The sequence below is a fragment of the Lissotriton helveticus genome, chromosome 1_1, assembly GCF_964261635.1.
Source record: "Lissotriton helveticus chromosome 1_1, aLisHel1.1, whole genome shotgun sequence".
Taxonomy (NCBI): domain Eukaryota; kingdom Metazoa; phylum Chordata; class Amphibia; order Caudata; family Salamandridae; genus Lissotriton; species Lissotriton helveticus.
The window spans coordinates 473,724,003-473,738,669 of record NC_136057.1 but is presented as its reverse complement, the minus strand read 5'-3'; the positions used below and the strand labels follow the sequence as shown (position 1 = coordinate 473,738,669).

Sequence of the window (14,667 nt, the reverse complement as noted above, 5' to 3'; positions counted from 1 at the left end):
TCTATCATAGGTTGGAAGGCTACTGTTCACACCACACGTTACGAGAACAGCAATATATTTCAGTGCACCTTTTCACCATGTGAGAATCACCATATAAGAGCACGTTGCCTTTTCTAAAGTGCAATGTAATGCCTACTAAATGTTATACTGTAATGTCTTCTAAATGTCATCCATTCCGCTTTAGGACTTTAGGAATAAAATTCACTACTGCTAGTCATAGCTCCTCTGGCCTTAGTCCAAAGGATGAGGGCATGGAGGAGGAGGTTTTTTGTCATCCCCTTTCCTTCTGAGGCCTTTGTTAAGAATGGGGCAGATAAAGTTAGTGTTAGTGCAACTGGGTGAATCTTTTAATGGAATTTTATGGACCAATGCAAGGGCAAATGATCTCAGCAGCCATTTTGGACACTAGAAGTTAATAAATTCCACTCAGTGCTGCTATGCCTTGCTAGGTGATTGAGCACCAGAACGTACCTGTAGATAACAATGCCTTAGAGACATTTTCTATCATCATCGTGCAAGAACAGTCTGGCCGGTTTTCAAGGACAACTTGTGGCTATCGTTGGGGAGATGGCAAATCTGGCAGGCAAGGACACCTAGATGAGAAAGACACAGTATTCAGATAGATACCTGATGAACAATTGACTAGCAAATTGTCCATTTGAGGCATGCATGCCAGTGAGTAAAAGTGCTTCGAACATTGACATGAGAGTTGAATATTTGTGAAGTAAACAAGTCCTTCAAACGCTTTGATTGAATCCAGAGATTAAAAGTGAGCTCCAGTAAAAGGAATGCTGAGAGGAATCAGCGTTTCCAGACCGAACTGCCAGGCCAGGTCCTCCCTGGACCGGAAACAAGCATCCTGGGACCGCTTTCAGGGTATGTCGCTCATCTGCAGCCAGGCTAGCTTGAATCCAGTGGCACAGTGAGCAAGGGACCCACGTCTGGGCTTACCTATTCCACTTAGGGCGAAAAGTGTTAGATCAAACAAATGATGGATGGAATGCTGACAATGCAAACATTCTCCCCCAGTCAAAAGATCTGGGTTAAATCCATCGTTCTTTTGCCCACTACGCCACCCAAGTTTGGACCCAGCCATATGCAAATCAGTCTTGACACTGTGCCCCATGGGAACAGTTTAGACCGAACTGCCAGGCCAGGCCCTCCCTGGACCGGAAACAAGCATCCTGGGACCGGTTTCAGGGTATGTCACCCTTCTTCAGCCAGGCTAGCTTTCCATGCCACTGGAATCACGCTATCCTGGCTGAAGAGGGGTCAAACCCTGAAACCGGTCCTAGGATGCTTGTTTCCAGTCCAGGGAGGACCTGGCTTGGCAGTTCGGGCTGGATTGTTCCCATGAGGCGCATGGTCAAGACTGATTTGCACATGGCTGGGTGCAAACTGGAATGGCATGAAGAGCAAAAAAACAATGGATTTAGGCCCAGATCTCTGTACTGGGGAGAATGTATGACATTGTTCTGCATTCTGTCCATCAACTGTTGTTTTTCATTTGTAATGAGTACAGCAGTCCACAGGATCCTCATACTCACAGCGGCAGTCCGACCACTGCCACCAGTGTGGGTCCGCCCTCAGTATTCATGCAGCAGTACCATAGCGGAAGGGGGCAGCTATATGCTGTCCACCGTCCCTTTCATGGGTGTCAGCCCGCCATGAAAAGGGTAGCAGAGAGGCAACTAAGGGGGCCCTAACAGAGTCCTCTGCCGTTCCTCGGCCTGGTGGTGCATGCGGTGGGCACATGTTGTGCCCCCCTGGAATTGCACCCCAGTTCCTGCATGGTGTGACATGCATGCCAAACTGTGCAGGAAGGTCCTAAGTGCTGTCATGGTAGCGTCTGCAGTTAAGGCTCACCTATAAGCCTTATACAACTGCCGCCGCAGCTCTGCCCGCCCGCACGCCCACCATGGATTACAGTTGCAATCCGGCGAGTGTCGGCAGGCTTGCCAGTCCTCCTGTCAACACAGCAGGGGAAGGCTGACAGGAGGGCTGTCAAGCTCGTAATAAACAATTAAAGACAACGGGGTGACCCAGTATCCCTCATTATTGACGATATAGTCTACAATGTAGTTCCGTCGGGTAGCGAATAATTGCTTTAGACAAACAATAGTCCTATAGTCATTTAGCAGAAACATAAATTTTTTAGAAACAAACACACTACACCAATTTTTTATCAAAAACGTGTAAATATATTTTCTTTTTTTTCTCTTCATTCAACTATTTATGGTTACACTGTTATCGGACATGAGAGATTAGTATGTCAACGTTTTTACCTAAAATATCTGTTTTATAAGGACATCATGGTGGGTCTTCTTCAGGACGAGAGAGGAGTGTGACAGCCGAGTCGAGAAAAATGTAACCCCTCTAATCCTGGATGGAGTGCAATGTGGCGTCTTTGTCAGGGCATCATCAAGATGTGAAATGCCATAAGGATGTTTGCGCAAGGTGTGAGTCCTCCCCTTGACGGGTACATTTTTGTCTCAGGTACTGGGAATTCAGGGACGAACCACTATTAGTAGGGAAACCGGGAGCGATTGTAAAGCGGGTCATGCAGCGTGGTTCCCAGTCAGGGGTTTATGTCAGCCTCTCGATTACAATGTATGTAGCCGTGTGTGAAACTTGCAGCAAATTGAAAACTGACCTCCTCCTGGTGTGAGACAACGGGAGGAGGACTCACATATTGCGCAAACATCCTTATGACATTTCAATTCTTGATGACGTTGACGTACAAATATCTCATGTCCGATAACAGCGTAACCATAAATAGCTGAATGTTCCGGTTACTACTGGATTTATTTAGTTGGACAGAGATTCAAATATACTGGCCACTACTTTCTGTTATTTTTGTATCAGTAATATGTAATTTCTTGTTTTCTGTTTTTCACTTCTCACTTCATGTCACAACAGTCACTATTGAACCACTTTCCTCGTATTGTATGACATCCCGCTTTTCACGAACAGAAGTTGATATATATGCAGAAAATATATATACATGTTCTTGATCAAAAATGGGTGTAGTGTGTTTGTTTCTAAAACATTCATGTTTTTCTGCTAAATGGCTATATGACTATTGTTTGTCTAAAGGAATTATTCGCTACCCAATGGAACTACATTGTAGACTATAGCGCCAAACTCATACATTGACAGCGGCATAGCTTCGGGGGGGGGGGGGGTGTTTAGGTTGTTGCACCCCCCTAATGATTGTGTTTTCTGATAAATTGTTGGGTGCAGGGCTCTCAGTCGGGTATGGTGAGGTGCCTCTTGGATTTCACAAGGAACTTTTACATACACTCAGATAAAAACACACACACTCTCCCACTTTCTGTTTTGAAAGTCCTAAAAATGTTTAGTTATTTTACAAAATATTATGTTTTCTCTCACTTAGCACTCCTACCAATCCACACTCCTCTCCCTTTCCATTGTCCCTAATGCCCCTATCATGCACCCTGCTTGTTGTTTAATGCATTTTAACATTATATGCCAATGTGATTTTTGGAAAATCTGAAGATCCCCCATCTCCCTCCTCTTCATCTTGTGGACCAAGCTCCGCCCCTGTTGAGTCATCAAGCACACCCTGAGGCCTGGATTCGAAGTCAACATCTCTAACCACTAGGGCACATATCATTCATGACCTAGATAAACAAAAGATGTGAGAAAAACCAACCCGCTCTTTTAGCAACATCCACAGTTACTGCAAACAAAAGGTCTAAACCACAGATAGTAAGAACTCACTAGCCCTTAGTTTATTCAAGATTTACCCGTCAGACACTAGAGACTATTTGTAAGGGTAGCACGGCCACGAGGGTAAGAGTGTGTGCACACAAGGAACCAGAGGAATTCTTGGCATTATTGTTTACTTGTGTTAAACAGTGTTTTCATTAAGAGAAGATTTTTCCAGAGACGTGTGATTTCCTTGACATATGCAAAACCTGAAAATACAAAAATGATTTTTTTCCCATGGCGAGCTTGTATCAATTGGGGAGTTTCATTATACCAGGGGCACAGATGTTTGGAGCATCAATCACTATTGTATTCTTGTGTAAAAATTGAAGTAAATCTTTTAACTCCCACATGGTGTAAGGCTGGCAAGTGTCAACTACCACCAAAGAGTCACTTATCTCACCACTGGTGGCACACACGAGTCTGGTGGGGTGGCACACACGAGTCTGGTGGGGTGGCACACACGAGCCTGGTGGGGGAGAGGGGTGGAATTATGTTTTCTTAAGCCCAGACTGTGAGTGCCCTTTATTGTTAAACATTGAGGATTGGACATAGAGCCACGTATTAGCAGGCACATGCAGCTGGGGCTGTGAATTGTAATTATATATTTATCAGTGTGCCTGGCACATTAAACAGGTAAACGTACCTGGCAGACACTTGGGCCCTATTGCTAGTGGTGTCTTCACCCACTGCTGACGTCATACTCTGACCCTCGCTGTTGGCAGTCAGGCAGGCATTTTCCCTGACGTGCTAGACATCATGCCACTCGAGGGCTTTCTTTAGTGCAGCTCTGGCCACTCTCATCTGTTCTTTTGTCATTGGGGACCAATCCAATTTTACGTGCACTATGCGGCCCCCTGGGAAGTTAGGTCGACAGACCAGTCTTCCCCTGGGGTGTTCGCGCGAGATAGGGACAGGGTGTTAAGCAGTGTAGGGGTGGGGTTTAGGTCAAGGTTTTATAAGGAGGCAGGAGAGGAAGTTCTTCCTCCCACCCTACTTGCCTTTAGGAGTGGGAAAGGGTATTGGCTTTGAATAGCGTGCCAGTTTAGGACGGGTTGAAGTGGGTGCTAGCAGTACTTGGGAGGGGTGAGGAGTCCATGACGGGCATACTCACCCTTCCGGGGAGGGGGATGCCGGTGCAGGATGGGATGCGGCATGCAGGAGTGCGATGGCTGGAGATGCTGGAGGAGGCTGAATGAGCAGTGAGGAAGCAAATGGTATAAGTGAAGAGGTCGCTGGGTGAATTGGAAGTGAGTAATTGGAGTGTGGGAGAGGATGATGGATGAAAGACATGAGGTTGGGGATTGTTAATTGTTTATTGGTGTTATGTTTAAATTTGGTTGTTCAACCCTGTACTAATAAAATGGCCTTTTATGCTAACTAACAGCGTGGAGTGGTTATTGCGCGAGCGTCTCTTTTTGCAGCAGCCCCTAGAGGCATTTTAATAATGAACATCAACCTGGCGCAGCTGCATGCTAATTATAAATGCCTCCCTACCCTTTCCTGGGTCGTCATAGGGTGGGGTCAGTAAGCATCTCAAACCCCACCCTGCCCTATGACAAGAAAGTCACAGAAGGGTGGGGGCACCTTACCATCCCATCCCAGCCCCCACAAGGTCTCGTTCGCGGCTACTCCAAAAGCATTAACCCTTGAAGCCCAGATGCCATCAAATGCTGCTTCCGGATACCTCTTTGCTTCAGGCTTCCGTGGTAGAGCGGCCGAATTTAAAGCTGGAGAACAGGGTTCGAGTCTCGGCAGGGAGCCACAACATCCTGTGATCCTGGGCAAATCACACATCTAAAAATTATTGTGTCCCTGTTCGTCTATAATGCAACTGGTGCTCATGTAAAAGCGCTCCTATTCCTTCGGGCCGAGTTTGTGCTATTCAAAACTACAAAAAAAAGAACCATGAAAAAAAATGTGGGCAGGCCTTTCAAGGGACTAATCAGAATCTGGTGGATAATGACACTTACCAGCCTTTGTGCCATGGGCGGCTCTAAAGCTGCAGATTATAAGCACGATGTAGCTTCACAAGCAACACCGGGCTTTACTGGCCCCTGTGCTGACGGCATAACTGCTAAGTAGACCTTACCAATCATGCTGGTAAGCTGATATCGGCGGTAGGCAGATCGGAGTGGGGCAACGCAGGAGGCCCCCTGTAATGTCTAGGTGAAGAAGCGACTCTCTCCCCAACCCTCGCTTGACAGAGCCCTTCAATCGTTGTGTACACACTGTTGTACAGATTCGATACAACCAGTATTAACACATTTCATGTGGGTCTATAATGCTAAATGGAGGGTGTTCCAGCAGTGGTCACCGCCTGTCTTCTGGAAAGCAGTGCGGATGGGTAAGGTGGCTATTTAGACAGACATTAGGTTCTGTGTGGATGCACAGTGGGCATTTGGTTATTTTGTGTGTCTCACTGGATGTGTAACCAATGCTCTTACATAGTACAATGGGAACGCAGCACCTCTCATGGTGGGCCCACTGGGGTGATGCTCTACAGAAAATAGTGGTTACTTGATCAGATTTTGAGTGCACGTGATCCTCTTCCGATTAACACAGTGAGTGTGTGGGCAAATCTGCCCGGTAGGAATATATTAATATGCTTTCCAGTTGGGAACAAGGGCACCCTAGGCATCTATCTCGAGTGGGTGCTGCTGTTCGAATGACACAGTGGATACCAGGGCAGAGCTCTTGTGATGCTCTCACCTGCAGAGAGAGCGCCACCTGTCTTGTCCACATATGTTTGTGGCTTAATGGAAGCAGCACTTAATTTGAACACAATGCCGAGAGCAAGACGGAAAAAAAAGAGGAGAGCGAAGGAGGAAGAGAAAGTGGGGAGAATCACTGTGAAGCCAACGTTGTGCAGGTATGCTAGAGGCAATGTCCTTTTGTGGTTGCTCTTCTGTTGTCTACCAGGGCCTAGATTTATTGTTTTGAACATTCGTATGTGTTTCTTTAGGGGTGCATGTGTGTTTTTGTATGTTACAGTGCTTTAAAAATGAGCAACTTTTTGTCTAAAGAGCATGAGGTTCAAGCGCAGAGATGCCACTCGGCATAGAGATATTACTGAGCTCAAGAAAAGTTTGTTGGAGAGTAAGAATTATCCCTGGGAGAAGTGGAGGTTGCTTGTTTGACTTATTCCCTTAGTGAAATTTAGGGCAGCTGTAATGGCCCACCACTTTCAAATGTCACCAGTAAAACACTTTTTACAGAGGCTGATCAGATTTTCAAAACCAAAAACGGACATAGAAGTAGGACACAGACTGTAATAACACACCACATTATAGATATTATATACATGTGAATCGTATAATAGCATTAATACCCATTGCACAATATTTGACAGGTATTTTGTGGTAATCACAGAGGACATTAATTGTAAATGTTCTTATGCATATCGCATTTTCATACATGAGGAACTGCTGGTGTGGTAATATCGCTTTACAGGAATGGTTGCGTGTTATCCCCGGGATGTTTACTGACTTTTAGGTTTAGATCTGGGCAAAGGCACCTGCTCTATTTGGGTCTAACCCCAATGGAGGTCAAACATTCTTCCAGCATCTGCTGCAGTCGGAGTTCTCTTCAGTAACAGGTGAGGTGGGGCTGGGGCAGAAGAATGTTGGGGCGGTGTGGGACATCGACATGTTTGTAGGTCCACCACCCTGCTGATGCCCTCATTCAGATAACTGGCTAGCATTTGAAAATACAAACTGAAAAAAACACAAAGGACTGCAAAAGCAGACACTCAAAAACATCTACTGCACAAATATCTGGGTTAAATAAATACTTCCCTACATATATTTGAAATACATTCAACCCAACTATCAAGTCCTTGCTCCAAACTATACTAGAAAAATAGTAAATTAGGCCAGTCCTGCAATAGGTGGAATTTGGGCTTTGCTGGAATTAGGTTAACATCTATGGTGCAAGATGTACATTCAGGGAAGAGGCATATAGACTTGCAAAGGACAAGGCACAGAAAACAACAGACCAAGAAGATGTGCACAGGCTCAGCATAGAAGAAGCCCTGAACATCGACAACACAACTGTAAGTTAGTGATTTGCTTTAGTTAAACGGCAATGGAGACAATCTGTTAGAACAGCCCAGCAGACATTGGAAAACATGGGCTTGCTAATGATGCTGTCACGCGGTATCATGGAGGACCAAATGTGATGATGAATGGCCAAAGTGGCAATGCTGAACAAGTTAAGTACAGTTACTTTGAACACAAGGCAACATGTGAATCTTACCCAGGTCCAGCTTGCATAGATGTCAGCAGAGGAGGGTTAGATACAGCATCCCAGTAATTCAATGTCCATCATTATTAACCTATTTTTTTTTTTTATTTATTTAGAAAGTTTTATATAGCGCGAACGTGACCCTTGGGTATCAGAGCGCTTCACATAATATATGAACAGGAGGTATATTAGAAATACAGAATACATATACATGAGGTAGATTAGACAAACCATTCACCTAGCGTTACCTAAAGGGAATGAAGGTAGGTAGTTATAGTTCCATACATTAGGTGTAACCTACTGCTACAATTCACCTAGCATTGTCTTACTGGACTATGGTAAGTTATTTATACTTTACATAACTAGGCGTATCATACTGATATGAGGTAGATGCGGTTAGTACTAACACCAGGATAGCATAATGCTAAAATTTTCAACCTGTGTCTGTCCCCAAGTTGACAAAAAGTTTATAACTTTTCTCCAATATCCTGTTAAATTCAATGCTGAGTTCCTGAGTAGACCATACTGTCTTGGCTTTGATTATGCAACTTCATCTAGTTCTCTCTGTGCTCTAGCCTCTAGGTCGTTACTGCTTACTGGACATTGTTTCTAGTTTCCATTCGATGCTCCGTGGTGGCCCTTTCCGATGCAGTGACGTTGAGGTCCGTACTTGACTATGTAAGGAACTTGTTCATTAGGAATCTCTTAGCTTCCTTTTTGAATGTAATAATGTTAGTAATTTTCCTGATCTTCGGAGGGAGTGAGTTCCAGACTCTGGGGGCTGCCCCAGAGAACGCTCTGTCATAGGTTTTCTTTTTCCTGAATATGGGTGGCCTCAACAGCAGCTCCTTGGCACTTCTGGCAGGTCTGCAACCTCCCGATATCTCAATCTTCTGGGCCAGGTAACTCAGTGTTTTGTGGTGGAGTGCTTTGTGTGTGATACATGCCATTTTAAATTGGATTCTCGCTTCATATGGAAGCCAGTTTAACGCTTTTAGGTGAGGTGAAATATGGTCGAACTTCCTCGATCCGGTGATGAGCCTTGCCGCTGCATTGAGGCATGCTTTTAGCGGTGCCGTGGACATTTTTGGTAGACCTGCCAAGGTTGTACATCCGTATTCAATCCTTGAGATAACTAAGGATTGAATTGCTAGTTTGAGGTCTGCCGATGAGATGAACGGTTTCATTTTCCTTAAGTAGTTCAAGTGAAAGCGCGCACTTTTTGCCATTATTTTGATGTGTGCTTTCATGTCTAGATTCTTATCCAAGGTGACTCCTAACGATTTGGCTGAGTCCACCAGCGTAGGGGTGCAGTTTAGTGCTGTGATCATTTTGGTCCACTCTATCGTCTCTGAATTGATCTTAGGTGGTGAAATTAATAGGAATTCCGTTTTTTGAGCATTCAGTTTCAGGTGATTACTGGTTAACCAATACATTGCCTTTCTTAACGCTTCATTGATTAACTTGATGTTAATATTGTGTTAGTTTATGAGTGGAAGAGCAGAAAAAGGTCCTGATTGACCACATGATGATGCGTTGGTTGCACAGATAAGTCACTTACCAAAGTGCTCCAGCACATGCTCCTCCCAATCACACTGTATTAATACTAGATGAAGTATGCTGGTCTGCCCATCTCTCTACACTCAACACTGACATGGTGTTGCCATCACCTTGCAGAAAAGTTTCCTGTGACCAGCAGAACTGACTGAACACTGGCCCAGTCAAAAAGGTTCACCGCTCAAGGCAGTAAGTAGGTCCATCCTTTTACACCGTGTCAGGTCGGCGGGCATCGAGGGCCCTCCCTTGGCCTGGCTGGAGTCCTTCCTGTCTGATCGCTCCTTCCTGTCTGATCGCTCCCAGGCCGTCCGTCTGGCAGAATTTTCTGCTCCCTCTCGTGAAATCACTTGTGGGGTCCCCCAGGGCTCTTCCCTTTCCCCATTACTTTTTAATTTATACATTTTTCCTCTCATTTTTGCTTTGCAGCATATGGAGGTCGCGGTGTATAATTATGCCGACGACCTCCAACTTATTTTTGATTTTTCCCCGACCTCGCCAGATCAAACCAGCTTCCAGTCCGTGATGTTATTCATCCGTGATTGGATGAATACGAACCATCTTAAATTAAATCCGGACAAAACGGAGCTGGTTTTGACGGGCGGTATCGCTAATCCTTGGTCACCCCTCTTCTGGCCACCATCTTTAGGTACCCCTCCCACTCCCTCCTCATCTGTTAAAACGCTGGGCATCACTCTTAATCACCAACTCACACTTCATTCACACATTAGTTCAGTTGTCTCCTCTTGTTTTTTTTCCTTGCGGACCATTAGGAAAATATCCCGTTTCTTTTCTGTTCCCGCTCTCAAGTTAATTATAATGGCCATGGTTTTGTCAAAAATTGATTACGGGAACATCGTTTACAATGGTGCTCCCGCATATGCTCTCCACCGTCTCCAGCTGGTCCAGAACCAGGCAGCTCGCCTGGTTTATGGCCTGGCTAAGTCACACCACTCCACCCCCCTCTTGAAAGCTCTTCATTGGCTCCCTATTAAGCAGCGGGCACAGTTCAAATTGGGATGCCTTACCTTTCAAGCCCGAGCGGGCACCGCCCCGGCATTTATCAACTCTGCCGTCATGAATTATTGCCCATCGAGAGCTCTCCGCTCCTCTTCCCTGGGCTTGCTGGTAGTACCACGATTTAAGAAGAAAAGAGCAGGTGGTCAGAAATTCTCAGTTCTGGCCCCCACCTTTTGGAACGCCCTCCCACCTTCAATAAGACTCCTGCCGTCCTATATGGAATACCGCAGGGCCTTAAAAACCCTCCTGTTCCAGCAAGCGTTTAATGGTTAGCCACTGTCCTCTTTCTGCTTGTTTTTACCACTGTTGCCTTCAGCGCAAAGAATCTGCTTAGTACACGAGCGCTTTATAAATGTTTTTAAATTCAAATTCAAATTAAGTAAGTGTAAAAGCTTTCCATGCCTTCTGACCAGCCACATCACAGTGCCAGGCAAAACACCCAAATCTCTGTTTTAATAAAGGTTAGAAGAGTGGCATATGCTATAGATTCACCATATGGGGCTGTGGTCATGAAGAACCTGTGTCACTTGAACATCTGTGCCTAGAATACATGACACAGACGTGTACTCATATGTACATCCATGCCATATGTTAGCAGATCAATGTGTATCCCCATAAAAGCACACTGAGTGATGTGGTCAGTCATTCCAGTGCAGCTATCATACCCAAAAGTGACTTTTACTACTTACAAAGATGACCATATGAGATGGACCCTTTGTATCTAAAGCCTTCATCTGTCAGATATCGGAGGCGGACACTCGGATCATCAGTGAAACAAGTGGCTTACGTGAGGATATAGGTGAGGCTGGGGAGGATGCTGACAATTGTACTTCTCATTTAAGAGTGGAAAAGCAAGCATACATTACCACCATTGTTAAAAACGGAGAGAGAGAAGAACTAGCTTACAGTGGTCCATATGCTCCCCAGACTCCACCTTTCAGGCATCAGGGGGTCTGCCCTGTTGTGGAGAGTCTCGCTCGTGCATATTTCCCCTGCCCCAGGGTAAGCATTCAAGTCAAACAAATAATAATCCCATGTACAAAGAGTAAACCCTGCATGTGAGAGTTGTTGTTGTTTTCTCTTTCAAAACCCCCCACTTTCTACCTTTACCACCTTTGTTGCAGTAGGGGCCTGAAGTGTAAGGTGTAGGCCTCGATGTGGGTCCTGTGCACACAGTGCCACAGGACTCAAGCTATAGCTCACTGATGAAGCCTAAATCGGCTGAACACGGCCTGAGGCCGCTTGCATTTCTATCTGGAGGGGACCTGGCCTGGCACTTCGGGTTGGACAGGGTCTATTAGTGCAGGACCAAGGCTGGTCTGCATATGGTGTCCCTGTCAATAGCGGCATCGTTGGTTTAAAAATGATGAACTGGAAGGCGACCCAAAGTGATTGCTAGAGGTTGGGATTAATTCTTGTATTCCACCCATCACTCTGTTGTTTGATGCACCAAATTGTTAAGGTTTCCCTCTCTGAATAACCCACTCTCTTCCCCTTTGAGGAGATTTGTTAACTTGCAAAATTACTCCGTACTGGTGCATTTTTCCCTGTGAGAATCCATTTGCTGTATAAATTCATGTTTTGGGAATGCCAAACAAATTTACAGATGTAAACCTGGCCATTTGCATGCTTAATTTCACCTTTTTATGCATTGGGCTCTGAGCCTTTAAAACAATGTCCTGGATATATTTCTAAGCATTACAGCAACGTAATCCTCCCTGGGATTACAATAAAACCCGATGGGATTAAAGGAGCTAGAGAGTGGGTTGGTTTTGTGTCGCACCAGGTGTACATACGACTATAATGCAATCAGGGGATTTGAATGCACTAATGCTATCTACTGAAGAGCCCCACGGGAACCTCCTTAGGGCAACACCTCTCCGTGTTTTCTTTAAGCACTGCTACTTTGTTGATGCATGAGGTAAGTAATGCTTAGCTGAACAGGCGCACATTTCAAGCAGTGTTTTGCAACAACTAAATATACTGATATTAAAGCACTGTCGTTCTTGTGCTTTGCATCCTTTTTAGGTCTGGCATTACCCAAAACCTTTTGATTTTACTAAAATATGTACAATATACTTACAAATAGGGGCTTTAAACCACTTCTCTTCAATTCAATGCCGGAAAGACAGAGGTGATTTACTGTGCAGCATCTAAGATTCCTCTCCCTTTTCCTGACAATTTCTGGCCTCCAGAAACGCCAATGACAATACAGCCAGTGCAAACAGATCGGAACCTGGGCTTTATATTTGACAGTAGACTTATGTTAGAAGCTCAGGTAACTAAGATGACGGCTTCTTGTTTTGCAATTATCCGGTCTCTTTGAAAAAAAAATCCTTTACTCCCTTTCCAGGCTCGGGCTCAAGTTGCACGATGTACAATACTTAGCAGGCTCGATTACTGTAATGCCCTGCTGCTAAACTCTCCAGAATCTGTACTGGATAGACTGCAGAGAATCCAGTCAGCAGCTGCCAAACTTGTACTGGGTCTCCCTAGAAGAGCCTCGACATCTGCAGCCCTAGCAACACTCCATTGGCTTCCCTTGAGACAGAGAGTACAATTTAAATCTCTCTGTCTGGTTTTTAAAGCTCTTCATGAGACCGGTCCCCTTTCCCTGCGTAAAAAATTTGATTGGTACACTCCTTCTAGAAGTCTTCGCTCCTCCTCGGCAAGACTGGTGAGGATACCTAAATTTAGAAGAGTTAGAATGGGAGGTAGCCTGTTTGAAGTGGCTGCGGCTAAGCTCTGGAATAGTCAGCCATGTGAAATCAGACAAATTCAGGAGCTACTCCCATTCAGAAAAGCCATTAAGACCTGGCTATTTCCTACACTCTAGCTGTCGCCACACTGCACACACTCCCATTCCTTGAGCTGTTCAGCGCCAGGATGCCTGCCAGGCGATAGTGCGCTTAATAAGTTCCATAAATAAATAAATAAATAGAACTATTGCTCTGTTGTATCATTCACAGCTTGCCTGCCCCCACTACAGCATGTATGATGGGGCTGCAGGCCTGCCTACTTAAGCCATTGGTTAACTTCACTTTGAGTGAATGCATTTTGCTCTCTCAAAAGGCTCCCATCCACACACAAGTAAGTTCCCTTCATTGCCAGTGTATTTATTTTTACTTTATAATTACTTTGGTGTTGCCTAAGGGGCATACTTACCAATATGTCACATTCTGGCGCTGTGTGACAAAGAAAGGGAAGGAATGCCTATTTAACACAATAAGGCGCATTCCTGCCTTTTTCCAGTGCTAGCGCCCAGTGTGCTGGCTAGAGCCAACGCAGGCACTCTTGCACCATGGTGCAAGGGTGCCTGTCTTGTAAGCAGGATAGTTGTTGTGCAGGGAGGGGCAACCTGAAGCATTTTCCTCTTGGTATGTGTGCTGCAGAATGCAGCACACATAGAAAGAGGAAAGAAGAAGGAGAAATAAACCTATTTATCCTCATTATGTCTCTCCTTGGGATGCGTAGCAGTTTTGGCGCATTCACAGGTCTTGTACATTCAGGGGTGGTGAGATGCACACCAGTGTACTCCCTGTTTACTGTGTTCCATATTTACTGTACTCAATTGGTTCAAAACTTTGAAGGTGTGCTCCCTTGCTCTGTGCTCTGCCCAATTGCGCTAAAATATTGAAAGACCATGAAGAAACCACATCTGATCCATATCAAGCTGCACAGCCACGTCCATCACGAATTAATCCAATAAATCGAATTTATGTTTCAAACTGCATTTGTTTCACATTTTTCTCCTTTACTTTTCACGTATTTCCCTTTAACTTCATCAATTAATTTTACTCCTTCTTGTACAAGTTCATGATTATATAAAAACGCAGGAGAATTAAGTGTTTCCTCATGTCACGATTTTATTTAAAATCACCCAATGCATTTTGGGCTATTCCCTTCGTCAGGGGTATCTGGAATATAAACAATTAATAAACAACCATTAGCTTGGTCATTACTACTCTGATATAATAGACACATTAAAAACTTCCATTTGACATTTGATTTGACTTTACTGTGAAACGCTACAGAGTTATGCCTCAAAAGCTATTCCGTGTTAACAATCGTTAGATTCAACACCAACCCTTATTAACACCCCAACTGTCCAAACAA

The 14,667-nt window shown here is 44.8% G+C and overlaps 1 protein-coding gene across 1 annotated transcript in view; it reads right to left on the bottom strand.

The window, feature by feature from the left end:
* Positions 1-14,667, bottom strand: part of LOC144811986 (cathepsin E-B-like) — a 461,737-nt gene that overhangs the window by 310,733 nt on the left and 136,337 nt on the right. The window contains exon 2 of the mRNA XM_078673901.1: positions 472-593. The gene's annotated coding sequence lies outside the window, so the exon portion shown is untranslated. The remainder of the gene's footprint in view (positions 1-471; positions 594-14,667) is intronic.